Source organism: Zingiber officinale, chromosome 3B (genome assembly GCF_018446385.1).
Source record: "Zingiber officinale cultivar Zhangliang chromosome 3B, Zo_v1.1, whole genome shotgun sequence".
NCBI classification, from domain to species: Eukaryota; Viridiplantae; Streptophyta; class Magnoliopsida; order Zingiberales; family Zingiberaceae; genus Zingiber; species Zingiber officinale.
The window spans coordinates 61,380,043-61,395,413 of NC_055991.1; the positions used below are offsets into that span (position 1 = coordinate 61,380,043).

The 15,371-nt window shown below is 36.4% G+C and overlaps 1 non-coding gene across 1 annotated transcript; it reads left to right on the forward strand.

The window, feature by feature from the left end:
• The first annotated feature begins 8,754 nt into the window (after window positions 1-8,754).
• LOC121968891 lies at window positions 8,755-8,860 on the forward strand. Its single transcript, XR_006108409.1, has one exon. It is a non-coding gene; the product is annotated as a small nucleolar RNA R71 (small nucleolar RNA).
• The last annotated feature ends 6,511 nt before the right edge of the window (window positions 8,861-15,371 follow it).

A 15,371-nucleotide genomic window follows, 5' to 3' on the forward strand; every position in this document is an offset into this window, starting at 1 on the left:
CAAGGTCCTAGTTTAGGGATCCAAAATAGACCTAAACTGGATCGACGCTTACTGTCTCCTCAACCGGGATACGTCCTCACTTAGTCACTCTCCTCCAGTGACTTACCTTTACTTATCAACTTGTTGTCGGTTGACTAGTCTCATGACCCACCAGGTCTTCATGTTAGTTGTCAGGTCTGCAGACCCAACTGGACTTTCTACCAAATATCAGGTCAGCCCGTTAACCTATTTAGACTTCGTACCAGCTATCCAGTTCCACATACCTAGCTGGATTTCAGTTTAGTGTCCGGTCCTCTAGACTCATCAATTCCTGCACACTTGGAAAAGCACTTAGATCACAAAAACACCTAACTTAACTCACCTGTCATTCATCAAAACCTGAGTTAGACCATTAGTGCAAATTGCACCAATAGCACATACTTCAATAATGCATTCTTAATTCAATTAAAATACATAGATAGCTCTTAAAATATAAATTACTAATGACCTTTGGTACTAATCACGCAGTTTGAAATTTATTCTTTGAATAAAACACCTAACTAATGTGGAAACTAAACTGGAAAGTCTTCATGTTGTACTGCCATTGTCCCTAGTTGGCTTACTAGTCACTGCCTCCTGCCTCATTCGTCTTATTTCCTGAAAAAATAAGTTATAATTTGTGAGTCGAGAGACTCAACATATTCCAAACCGTGTTATGTGTAAGATCGGAAAGTCACTAGAGGGGGTGAATAGAGATTTTAGAAAATCGAGTGTTAAAAATGAGTACGCAACTGAAGAATAAAAGCGAGAAGCTAGAAGAAGAAAGACACTCTAACACAAGTAGTTTTACTTGGTTCAGAGCCTTCAATGACTCCTACTCCAAGGTCGTACTCGTCGAGTACTTTCGTTAGGCAATCCACTAATAACTCGAATGATTACAAAGTTTAAGTACAAGAACTAAAAGCAATATTACCGACAACAAGAAAAATATGAAAGTCTTGATCGCTGGTTGTTGGAGGAGCTTTTCAGCGTCATAGGACTTTTCTGGAACACTTCGTAAGAGTGAAAGTCGTAGCAGTTGATGTTTTTAAGCTCCTAATCAAAGGTCTTTATATGGGCCCATTATGGGCGCCTGGAACCCCTTTGAGAGCCTGGACCACATGGCTCGACTAATCGACGCGCTCCACCTCATCTTCTAGATGAGTTTTCGGGTCTAGACGCCTGGACTGACTCCGGCCGCCTGGACCGCTCGGACCGCCCGGGTGCCCCTGCACCTGCCTAGGCGAGTTGCTCCGGGAGCCCAAACTAGCTCCAGGAACCCGGAGTCCGGGCGCCCGGACTCTCCTTTTCTTTAGCATTTCCTCCCTGCAGAAAAGGTTAGTTTAGACAATAGAAAATATAATTACCCTGCAACACAGAGTTAGCATAACATAATAAAATATGAGTAGTAATTAGATTATGTCTCCCTGAGACTAGGATTTAGTCAAGGTCTCAGCTTAGGTTTCCCAAATGGACCTAAGCTGGACCGACGCCTCCAGTTCCCTCAACGGGGAATATGTCCTCACTGGATCTTTTCTCTAGTTACTTACTTCTGCTTACCTCTACTTACCAACTGTAGTCGCTTGACTTGTTTTTGACCCACTAGGTTTTCCTGCCAATTGTCAGGTCCGCAGACCCAACTGGACTTCGGCCGGTTGTTAATGAGTCAAAATTGATGTGTCACGAATGGACTTATCAAATTAATAATTTATATCCAATGAACCCCTTAGCTACACGTTGATGTTGTAATAACGAGCCCAAGATCGAATATCTCGAGAAACTAACAATGGTATGTTTGTCTTAGATATGAATCTATTTTTGTGGGGTTTTCATCATAAATAGGGGGATTGTTGGTTTTTGGACTAAAAACTAGCAAATAAAATAGCAACAAGGATGAGATTTACCCTAATGAAATAAACAATTTCCTATCTACTCCTTAATAGTAACCTCACAATGCATTGTCACCCTACACTATGATTTCACCATCGATAGAGTTAAACTAATGAGTGAAATGGTAAGGCATGAAATGAAAACCTAATCTAGTGAATGGAAAACAATGCAAATCAAGAGAAACTACTTGCAACTAATTGAATTCTAAACTAAAGTAAGAAAAATGTCGCAAGTAATATAAAAGATTATCGTATCCACAGGGGCTGGAATAAGCACTAGAAATGCCTCAATGTGAATTAGCTAAACAACTATCCAATTGTTTCAAATGCAAAGTGAAGGTAACAAATCTAATATTAAAGATCAACAAACAAGAGTTTAGTGTTTTGGGTTATGATAAGGGGAGATTCTAGGAGTTTCGGTTTCTTTGTAAGATTTCTTGAATGTAAATGGTTCACCAATTCTTATCCCTCAATTGCCAAACACTTGTAGAAAGTTGTCGGTTCTCTCTTGCAATAGATAACCGGCTAAGGACTGAGAAATGTATCTAAATATGATCAATTAGACGTGAACCTACGTTGTCCTTACACAGAAGCACACCTATTACTATGCCTTCCTCGGATATCAACATAGAAGCCCACAACTTATTAATCTATCAAGATACAAGAAACTAATCACAAGATACATCCTACTCTCTTGAATATTCCTATTTCCTCTTCAAGATTATCTCTCAAACGTCCTTACACGGGCTTGCACCTGTCACGTGGATCCCTCGGATGATCGAGTGAGAGTTTATCTTTACTAAGTCCACAAGAAATCCAAACAATCAATCAAGAATGTGAATTAAGCACAAATCACCATTAATCATTCAAGATCTAATTGATACAAGCAAGACAATGTCATTGAAACAAGAAATTGGCAAATCCATAAGAGATTACATCAATCCATCATACAAATACTCCCTTAATCCTAGAATACAATATCTACTCCATGAATCGAGGAAGAATACCCGAAGAAATCAGGATTACAAGCATTTCTTAAATCCCCAATCCAATAAACCAAGAAAAGGGGGAAAGAGAAAACTTATCTACGAAGAAGCCTCGTCTTCGGATCCAATCCTCGCTCCGGAGTCGAAATCGTCAAGAACTCCCCTCGAATCGCCCAGAAATCCTCCCAAGTATGGGAGGATACCACCAAATCTTACCTTCTCCCAAAGGGGAAGAGATCCCCTTTCAATTCATGAAGGAGGGTTTAAATAGAGGAGGAAATCGGACGCCACACGGCCCCATGACACGACCGTGTGAGATTCACACGGCCATGTCCAGTTCCTTCTCTGCCAAAGCTGCACCATGTGACTCACACGCCGGACCCTTCTCTCGAAATGCTACACGGTGTGGTGCACACGCCACCACCGCTGGCCTCGAATGTCACACTCGTAGATCTACACGCCATGTAAGGCATCTGCTCTAATTTCTTCAAATCAAGACACGGCCATGTGACATTAACTCCCCTCTCTTCCTTCTATACACGGCCGTGTGTGGTACACGGCCTGATGCTCTCTCCCTTCAATTCCTTCCAAGCTTGTCCGAGGACGCACAATCTTCACCAATTTCGACTCCTGTGTACAGAAAATGCACAAAAAGCAGATCTCCGAACCAAAAGAGTAAATATGCTAAAAGGAAAGCTGGAAGTATAAAAATGCATAGATCAAGCATACTCAAAGTATGTAAATGTGCGTAAAAACATGCATAAAAGAGTATATAATCTACGCACATCACACCCCCAGACTTAAACCTTTGCTTGTCCTCAAGCAAAATGCTGCAGTCTAAATTCATATATTCTATAACACATTCATAAATCCTAGTGTACTTTCCTAACTCTATCAAAAAGTTTCATTAACAAGCGTGATCATGGAAACAAGTAAAGTATGGTTCAAGCATAAGAATCTTGTGCACAGTGTAAAAGTAACTCAACACCCTTCAAGTTTCAATCCATGTCCTAGTCAAGTCGTCATCAAATTTGAATTCCTAATGTTTCCAGTGAAAGACAAGTAACCAGTGATAGGCACTTACTCACCATTCACTTGGTTCATATTTCTCAACTAACCCAAGGTCTCAAAGGTGTGCTCAATCTCAAGAGAAGCTAAGCAGTCATTTCCCCAGTAACCTAACTCGGTCTCAAAGGGGTGACTTGCTAGATTCCACTCATGACAACTGTTTTTTATATCCCTTTTTTTTTTTTTATAAGTGTTTGCATTGTGCAAAACTTATTCACAAATGTACTTTTAGCACACATGTTGGAATATTTTGATTTTTCCAAATGAGCTTTAATGATTTGAGCCTCATCCAGTAACCAAAATGAAAGTTGAGAAATCACCATGGAAACCAAGTACTAAGCAAACAAGATGAATCATGACTATTTCAATGACATCAACTATTCAAGCATCAAGCACAAGTGTAGTGAAGATAAAATCCTTAAGGTTGAACCAAAACTAAAACTCATCACCATAAGATTCTTAGCTTATTAATGCTTCCCAAGATAGAAAAAAGAACTACACAAAGTTTACTACTAGCATCATTCGAACATCATGAATCAAGACAATAATCGTGCTAACATTTCACTTGAATCCAAGAAAGCATATAAGTGAAGATTTGATGTTCTCAAAAAAAAAAATTTTTTTTTTTTGCCATGATTATTTCAAAAACAAGCAAAATAAAGCAACAAGCAATGAAAATATGAACCAACATGAAAAACTAACAAAAACTAAAAACTGAAAACCAAACTAAACAGTACATGACACCCCCCAGACTTAAACTTTTCATCGTCCCGATGAAATCAATATGGTGGAGGAGGTGGACTAGGGAAAGGAGGTCTACGACGTGGTTGGCTAATAGGAAAACTATTAAAACCTAGAATCTCGCCCAAGGATCTATGATACTCATATAAAGCATCTACTTGTTGGCTAGTAAGCATCATGCTCTGCATAAAATCTCTCATCCTAGCCTGATCAGTATCATAATCCTGCACAAACTCAGCCACTTGACCTTGAAAATTCCTCGTAAACTGAAAATGATTTTGTACCTCCCTAAATTGATCATCAGATAAAGAGAAGCGCCCCTCTAACATTTTTCGTTGGGCATCTTGCTTCTCATGAAGTGATTCTAGAGACGTACGAAAATCTGAAAAATCAAACCTAGAAGATCTCGTGTCATATGCAAAAGAATGCCTAGCAGGCTCCATAAAACTAGAAGGTTGCGGGTGTCCAGATGACGAGGGCTCATGATGTGGCTCAGTGTCTCCAGGTATAGAAGGGTTATCCTCAAAATCTAACTCAGAAATTACCCAATTAGCCGGGTTACGAATAGTAGTTCGTTCAGGAAAAGGAAGGGGTAAAGGAGAACCACTCCTCCTAGGAAACGCGAAACCATTCTCATCCCGAACGATCATTTTCATAGCAAGACATGCATCAATGTCAATCATGTCATTACCATGAATTATTTCCAACCCATCAACATCAAGATTTAAATTATAAGCTATACGGGTAATCAAACCACCAAAAATAATTGATCCCGATGATGCCCTAGCAGATCTTAATAAGGTTTGAACAAAATGAAAATCAGAATCAAATTCAACCTTATAAAGCATAGCCCATAAAGCATAAAGCTCTATCTTTTTAACCACCCCATCACTCTCTCCCCTACCAAAAATTGTTTTACCCATGACTCTATGTAGATACCTAAAGATGGGGTTTTGCATATAGGAGGCCTTAGCTCTTGAAGGCTCATAAGGTTGATCTAACCCAGTTATTGCATTCCAAAAATGATTCCAATTAAACCTTGGATCAAACCTACGAGGGCTACCGGTGGTTAATCCAAAATAAGAATTAAAGTCACTAAATGCCCATAGAAATTCTTGATTCATTAGTCTAAATGAGCTTTTTCCAAAATAATCATCTTCATTAGTAAAATGGACATCCAATGAACTTAAAAATTCCAAAACAAGACGAGGATATGTAGGCAAATGTGTGTACATAATATCACTCCAATCCAAAAACCAAATCATCAAATCTACATCTTCCCTAATTCCAAGCATATCAAGAACAGTTGGGTCCATATATCTAGTACACACTATCTTTCTATTGACAAGAATTGCAAAACTAGTTACTTGATCATCATTTCTAAACACAATATTAAATTCATTGTCATTACCTTCGTTGCGTGAAGTCCTTTTGCCTTTGCCCTTCACTGGTTGTTTTCCTTTGTCCCTTGATGGCTCCTTCTCTTTGTCTCCACTGTATCCACCACCTCCTTTGCGAAGTTTCTTCAAAATGTTGGACATCTTGATGAGTTTAGATAGGGGAAGAATTATCTAGGGTTGGAAAAATGGAACTCAAAGAACAAAACTTCAAAAAGCAAAGATCTTATGTTAGGAGAACAAAAAGTCCAAGTCTTAGAGAGGAGGAGAATCCGGATCTAAGAGATCTTGAGAGATTAGAGAGGAGTTTTTAAGAGATTGGGAGAGAAAGAGATGTTTTGGAGAGTTGGGGGTGTGTGGAAAACGGCCAAGATCTGGCCGTGTAAGGTAGAAAGAAGACTTAAATAACTCTCCTACACGGGTCGTGCAGATCCACACGGCCTCCCCCTCTTCCTTCTCTGGATTCTTCGCACGGCCGTGTCTAGGACACGGCCTCTCCATCTTTCTTCTCGGAATTCTTTGCACGGCCGTGTTTGGGATACGGCCTAGTCCTTTTTCTCCTCGGGAGATCCTACACGGCCGTGTTTGAGACACGGCCTAGACCTTTTTCTCCTCGGGAGATCCTACACGGCCGTGTCTGGATGACACGGCCCAAGCACTTCCCTCCTCTGCAACCTTTGCCTGGCCATGTATAGCACACGGCCGGGCTCTGTTTTGCACCTAACCTGAAAACAAAATCAAAAGAATGCATCAAACTAAAAGAAATTAAAATACAAATCAAAACTAACTAAAAGAACTCTTGGGTTGCCTCCCAAGAAACGCTTGTTTAAGGTCTTTAACTCGACCAAACTTGATCATTCACTTCTTTTCCTCGCCCTTGGAGGACAGATATACTTTTCATTTTTGTTGGGAGATCTTCTCCCAACATCTTCCACCACATTGTCTCCTTCATTTGGTAGCCTTCCATGAGGATGGAAATTCCATTCCTCAAGTTTATAAATGCTTGTCCTGCTACAAGCATTTAAAAGAGACGAGACATGGTTAGAGATATTAGATAAATCATATTCCAACCTTTCCTTACCAATTACCAAAGAAAGCTTATGATTTTTTACATCAATTATAGCTCCAGCTGTAGCAAGGAAAGGTCTTCCTAATATGATAGGAATCCTGGGGTCCTCTTCCATGTCCAACACGACAAAATCTGTGGGAATAACATTCCCATCCACCTCTACTGGCACATCTTCTATAATACCCAAAGGGTACCTGCAGGAATGATCGGCAAGTTGAAGTGTCATAGTAGTAAGTTTAATGTTTTTGAGACCTAATTTATTATAAATTGAATAGGGAATGAGGCTAACACTTGCCCCCAAATCACAAAAAGCTTTTTCAAAAAAATCTTTTCCTATGTGGCAAGGAATATAAAAGCTCCCTGGGTCCTTTAGTTTTGGGGAAGTGTTCTTCTCCAAAATAGCACTGCATTCCTCACTAAGCGCAATTGTCTCAACCTCTCCTCTTCTTCTCTTGTTTGACATGAGATCCTTCAGGAATTTGGCAAATCTAGGCATTTGAAGAATAGCATCAATAAGAGGTACCTCTACACAAATTTCCTTAACTTTTTCTAAAAACTTGCCAAATTCTTCATCTTTCTTTAGCATTGTAAGTCTCTGAGGAAAAGGGACAGCTTTGCTCTGATGGTTCAGTGGAAGAGTCTCTTCAACCTCAATGATACTCTCCTCATTAGCTTGAATCTGATTTGGTATAAGAGGAGAGAGCTCTTCTTCTTTTTGTATCCCTTTTGGAGCAGTCACTTGGGAGTCTCCCAAGGTCCGTCCGCTCCTAAGCTCAATTCTATTGCAATGCTCCATAGGATTCACATCAGGTTTTCCAGGAAGTTGTCCTGGTGCTCTGGATGATGAGGAAGCTAGTTGGGCAATTTGACTATCCTGGATCTTTTGATGCTTTTCAGAATTATCCATTCTCTGAATGAGCTTTGCTAAATCTTGCTTCATTTCATTCTGACTTGAGATAATTTCTTCAAGCATCTTTTCAATATTTGACTTTGGTAAGCCTTGAGAAGATAGATGTTGAAAATTTTGTTGCCCAGCTTGAAAATTTGGTCTTGCCCCCATAGATGGTCCTTGATCTTGATTATTTCTGTAAGAAAAATTGGGATGGCTCTTCCATCCAGGGTTATAAGTATTTGAGTATGGGTTGTTCTGCCTTTGATTGTAACTCATGATTGCATCACATTGTTCCAGTTGATTGATTTATGCAGTGATAGCTCCCAATGGACATGAGTCATTTGAGTGCTCTGAACTCCCACATACTTCACAAGATGTACTAATAGCATTGACCATATTAGCACTAGTCCCCATATTCTCAAATTTCTTTGTAAGAGCGTCCAATTTTGCAGACAAAAGAGTGACTGCATCTACATCAAACTTCCCTGATGCTTTAATTGTTGGGTTTACAGAAGAATAGCCACCACTTCTTTCATTTGCCCATTGATGATGATTTTGTGCTACACTGTCAATAATTTCTTCAGCTTCATCTAAACTTTTATTCATAAGTGCCCCCCCAGCAGCTGAATCAAGGGACACTTTAGTATGATAGTTGATACCATTATAAAAAATGTGCAACACTAACCATCTTTCCAACCCATGATGTGGGCATTGTCTGAGCATACTATTATATCTATCCCATGCTTCAAAAAGAGATTCTGAGTCAGTTTGCTTGAAGCTTGCAATTAAATTCCTCATATGAGCTGTTTTTCTTGGTGGATAGAATTTATCAAGAAACTATTGCTCACACTGCTCCCAAGTGGTGATGCTATTAGGGGCCAAAGAATTCAGCCATTGTTTTGCCCTATCTCTTAAAGAAAACCCAAATAATAATAATCTAACTGCTTCTGAAGGAACTCTATTCATTTTCATGGTACCACATATTTCATAAAAGACCTCTAAGTGTTGATTGGGGTCTTCATGAGGTCCTCCACCAAATTGGTTCTGCTGCACCATAGATATAATTGCGGGTTTGATCTCAAAGTTATTATCTTCCACTGAAGGTCTTGAAATACTAGATCGAAAGCCTCTTGCATAAGGTGCTGCATAATCCTTGAGTGGTCTATTCGCTATGTTCAAATGTTCCTGTTCTTCAATTTGTCTTTGCAGAATTCTTCTTTTATGGAAAGTTCTGTCAATCTCAGGGTCAAAAGGAAAGAATTCCCCTGTAAAGTTAGATCTTCGCATACACAAGAACAAGGTAGCAAATGACAATTCAACAGAAAAAGAAAAAAAATAAAAGAATCAAAAATGCAGAATTGAATTTGTACAAAAAGAATTAACAAGAAGTAAAAGTTATACAAGAAAGTAAAAACAGAAATCTAATGATTAGTTACAACTATGCAATATGAAAGGAAAACAAATGTTATGTTTAGTCTAACTCAATTGATAATTCCTAATGTTATAGCGCAGTCCCCGGTAACGGCGCCAAAAACTTGTTACGCTCCGTAAGTGTACGGAAATGTCGCAAGTAATATAAAAGATTATCGTATCCACAGGGACTGGAATAAGCACTAGAAATGCCTCAATGCGAATTAGCTAAACAACTATCCAATTGTTTCAAATGCAAAGTGAAGGTAACAAATCTAATATTAAAGATCAACAAACAAGAGTTAAGTGTTTTGGGTTATGATAAGGGGAGATTCTAGGAGTTTCGGTTTCTTTGTAAGATTTCTTGAATGTAAATGGTTCACCAATTCTTATCCCTCAATTGCCAAACACTTGTAGAAAGTTACCGGTTCTCTCTTGCAATAGATAACCGGCTAAGGACTGAGAAATGTATCTAAATATGATCAATTAGACGTGAACCTACGTTGTCCTTACACAGAAGCGCACCTATTACTATGCCTTCCTCGGATATCAACATAGAAGCCCACAACTTATTAATCTATCAAGATACAAGAAACTAATCACAAGATCCATCCTACTCTCTTGAATATTCCTATTTCCTCTTCAAGATTATCTCTCAAACGTCCTTACACGGGCTTGCACATGTCACGTGGATCCCTCGGATGATCGAGTGAGAGTTTATCTTTATTAAGTCCACAAGAAATCCAAACAATCAATTAGGAATGAGAATTAAGCACAAATCACCATTAATCATTCAAGATCTAATTGATACAAGCAAGACAATATCATTGAAACAAGAAATTGGCAAATCCATAAGAGATTACATCAATCCATCATACAAATACTCCCTTAATCCTAGAATACAAGATCTACTCCATGAATCGAGGAAAAATACCCGAAGAAATAAGGATTACAAGCATTTCTTAAATTCCCAATCCAAGAAACCAAGAAAAGGGGGAAAGAGAAAACTTATCTACGAAGAAGCCTCGTCTTCGGATCCAATCCTCGCTCCGGAGTCGAAATCGTCAAGAACTCCCCTCGAATCCTCCCAAGTATGGGAGGATACCACCAAATCTTGCCTTCTCCCAAAGGGAAGAGATCCCTTTCAATTCATGAAGGAGGGTTTAAATAGAGGAGAAAATCAGCGCCACACGGCCCATGACACGGCTGTGAGATTCACACGGCCATGTCCAGTTCCTTCTCTACCAAGATGCACTGTGACTCACACGGCCAGACCCTTCTCTCGGAATGCTACACTACTGCAGGGTGCACACGGCCACCACCGCTGCTCGAAACCTCACACGGCCATGTAGATCTACACGGCCATGTAAGGCATCTGCTCTAATTTCTTCAAATCAAGACACGACCGTGTGAGATTCACACGGCCATGTCCTCTTCCCTTCCTGTTAAAACTACACGGCCATGTGTGGTACACGGCCTGATGCTCTCTCCCTTCAATTCCTTCCAAGCTTGTCCGAGGACGCACAATCTTCACCAATTTCGACTCCTGTGTATAGAAAATGCACAAAAAGCAGATCTCCAAACCAAAAGAGTAAATATGCTAAAAGGAAAGCTGGAAGTATAAAAATGCATAGATCAAGCATGCTCAAAGTATGTAAATGTGCGTAAAAATATGCATAAAAGAGTATATAATCTACGCACATCACCCTACACTATGATTTCACCATCAATAGAGTTAAACTAATGAGTGAAATGGTAAGGCATGAAATGAAAACCTAATCTAGTGAATGGAAAACAATGCAAATCAAGAGAAACTACTTGCAACTAATTGAATTCTAAACTAAAGTAAGAAACTAACCCTAATTGCAACTAGCAATTCAACTTAAATCCAACATCCTAAGCTGTTCATTAACACGAAATTAAGCTAAGCTAAATAGAATTAAAGTAACAACTAAACTAACTAGTAAGGATTAAAAAAACATTCAAGAACCATTAAGATCTAAACCCAAACTAATCAAAACAGAGCCCGATCTATTAGAAATTAACAACGAATGCAGATTGCAGAGCATGAAAGGACAGAATTCAGCGTTAAGGAACAGAACAGAATTGCAATTACATAACAGAAACTAAGAATGAACTGAAATTGAAGAAATGAAACATGAAAAGCAGAATTACATCAGCATAAATTCAGAATCTAAAGTATGAAAACTAGAATTGAAATTACAGAATTAAATCTAAGCCATCTCCAAACGAAACACTCTTCAATCAAGTCTCTCCTTGCCGTCACAAGGGAACGTCTATGAAATTTTCACTTCGGTATTGAAGAAGAAGCTCACACCACTTAGACTCAGCTCAACCTTCACCAACACCAAAGAAAACCTCTTCGAAATAAGCTGATGAAGATTAACACTGCCACGCTCAGAAAATTCTACAAATCTGCAATATGGACTCTCTGGATTTGATGGCTGGATGATGAATGATGGAGTGTCATCAGAAGGGCTCAGTAGCACCAGAAGAATGTTGTCGATGCTTGCTGATAGAAGGCGGCGCCACTGTCACTGGAGAAACGCCTCCAATGATGGCTGAAATAGAGACAATGCAGAGACAAATTAAGCTCCAATGAAACAATCGCCAGAATGTGCAGATTATTTGGAACTGGAAGCAAGTGAAGAAGCTTTAACACCAATGAAACTTGCTGTTGAATGGATCTGGAAGAATATGGGGGTTGCAATTGCGTGAAAGGAAGACGGGCACGGATGAACAGTAGCGCAAGCCATTGTTCATCCGTGATTTTCTGCATCTTTATACTTTGGTTTAATTGAACCGGGATTAGAGTAGGTCTTGGTCGGTTTCAAGGGAAATTTTAGGAATTTAGTGGAAGGATTGAACTTAGGTCAAGATCAATGTGGTTGGAGTCAAATGTGAACCATCTCCACTTGGTTGAATTCCTCTTGAGTTGGTTTGGCTTCACTTGAATCATGGATCAATTCCAATATCCTACAAGACCCTACTCAAATGATGAGGAATAAATTAAGGAAAGCAATACAATTGAGCTCAAAACAATTCTAAATTTATAAGCAATCTAAAATGTGTCAATTAACAATTTAAATTAGCTCAAAATTACCCAATATCAACCAAGAGAATGAGCCAAATAAATGAGTTATCAGTTGTCAGGTCCCGCGGACCCAACCAGACTTGCCGCCAAATATTGAGTCCTGCAGATTTATCTGAACTTTGCACCAACTATCGGGTCTAGCGGACCTAGCTGGATTTCAGCCTAGTGTCAGGTTCTTCAGACCAGTCAACTCCTGCACACTTGATAGAAAGGTTAGACTACAAAACATTCTAACTTTAAATCCCTTGTCATTCATCAAAACATAAGTTAAATTATTAGTGTAAATTGCACCAACAATCTCCACATTTTTGATGCAATGATTATTTGGATTAAAGTTAGAGAAAAGAACAATATTGAGACAATATGTAAAGACGCAAACCAATGATCTTAGTTTATTTTGCATTTGTTTTACATGATCAAATTTGTTTGTTTGTTTTTCTACATTAACTCTTACCCTCCCCCTTTGACATTCATCAAAAAAACTAGGGTAAAGGAACTGTAAGAATGCAGAAAATAACTGAAAGCCAATATTTAAAATAAAAATTTTAAGGAAACTGAAATATTTGATCAGATTTCCAAAAATTTGCAAGTTATTAAAACTTCAAAAATTTCTAAGTAAAATTTTTCAAGAATTTTTACGTTTAAAATTTCTAAATGAACTTCAAAAATACCTAAAAACAATTTCTGAGTAAAATCTTCAAAAGAAATTTCAAGAACAACTCTTCTAAGGAATTATTTTTAAGGCCATTTTTTAAATAAATCTTTTGCAAAAACTATTTTTCTAAGTAAACTTCTTTACATTTGAAAATTTTTCAAAGTAAATTTGTTAAAACAAAATTTCCTAAGTAAGAATTTCAAAGTAATTTCAAAAAAACTTTTCTAAGGAAAATTATAAAAGTGATTTCCAATGCTTTAATACTTTTCTAAGAAATTATTTGCAAAGTAACAACAAAAAAAAAATTTCTAATAAATATTTTCAAGGTAATAGATAATAAAAAATTATTAAATTAAGGATTTCAAAGTAATTTTAAAGAAATTTTTTTTTAAGAAAAAATTTCAAAGTACTTATAAAGAAATAACTTTTTAAGACAAATTTTCAAAGTACTTTTAAAGAAAGATTTATTGAAGAAAGATTTTCAAAGTAATTTTAAAAAAAATAAAAGTAAAAAAAAAATACTTTCACAAATTTTTAGATAAACATTTCCCAAACAAAAAAAAATTCAAATATTCTACAAATCTTTTTCAAAACTTTCTAAGTAAATATTTCAAAAATTTAAAAGTACGTTTGAAGAAAATTTTTCTCAAAAAGATTATCAAAATCATGTTTACTTGGAAATTTTTGAAAAATTTTAAAAACACTGTTTTCAAAAAATAATTTTTAGGTAAACATTTTTAAATAAAATTTTAGTAAATATTAAAAAGGATTTTAGGTTAGAAATATTTTCAAAATACTTTTAAGAGTACGAAAATAATTTTTCAGGTTTTAAAGGTATGTTGTTCAAGGTAAAATAATTTTCAAAACAAAGTGATTTTTTTTAAGTATTTGAATTCTTTCTTATCCTTAAATTAACACTCTCCCTTAATTTAATGCTCCGTATTAATTTAACACTACCCCTTAATTTAATACTCTCTCTTAATTCATACTAGAATTTGAGTATGTTAAATTTCAAGGCCTTAGCACATTCTGATTATCTTTGTTAATTATAAGAAGTTTTACCTAAGTGTTTTAAGGGATTTAGTGTTAGTAACACTTATGTTCAACAAATATATTATTTACATAAGTATTTCTATATACTTAGTATAATTGTCCATTTAAGTTTGATTAAAATAAAATTATTTAAATTAATCAATAATTAATTATTCTTGGATTAAGTAAAAAATTAATTTGTTACTAACTCAATAATAAGTAATTTGTTACTAACTCAATTTAATTCTTATTGGATTAAAACAACTTAAATTTGATATTAATTGATTGAGTTAATTAATTTAATGAAAGTAGCAGTTTTACTCGTCAATCCTCCAGGACCCAAATAACTCAATTTTCGCCCATGAACAATTTTTGTCAATGGATTAGTTCGATCCCAAACTTGAGATAAAGGATGTAAGCCAAAAAAATTATTCATAAGTGGTTGTTAATGAAGTTGAAGTTACCAAATTTTGAGGAGTAGGTATCAATTTATGACAAATTGCTCCAGATATAGTTCCTTGAACTGCGTTTTCTAAAGGAACAAGAGCCAATCCAAATTGATCCTGTAACAACTCCGCTATAGAACGAATACGTTTATTTTTCAAGTGATTCAATCATCAAGTGTACCCATTCCAAATTTCATTATGATCAAATGATCCACAGCAACCAATACATCTAATGAAAGTCTTAGTTATAATTTAATTTTTCATTTACTTCATCTTTTTTTATTAGATTTAACTTAAGTAGGATTAACTAATTAATTCAGAGTTGAATTTATTAAAGTTATCAAACTAAGTTGAATAAAGTTAAGGTTCAATTTAAGTCAATTTTTAATTAAGATAAATTATGATTTAATTAAATTAAAGTTAAAATTTTGATTAACATTTTAATGTAAAGTCAAGTTTTATTTAAAATGAATTAGAGTAAAGTTAATATTTTAATTAGGTTAAATTAAGGTACTGATCAAGTCAACATAAGTTCTAAAATAAGGTTAGACAAAATAATTAAATTTTAATTATTTACTTATTAATTATTTAATAAAGTTTAAAGTTTAAGTTAATTAAATTTTGATTGATTTAATTGTTTTTTAATTAAGATT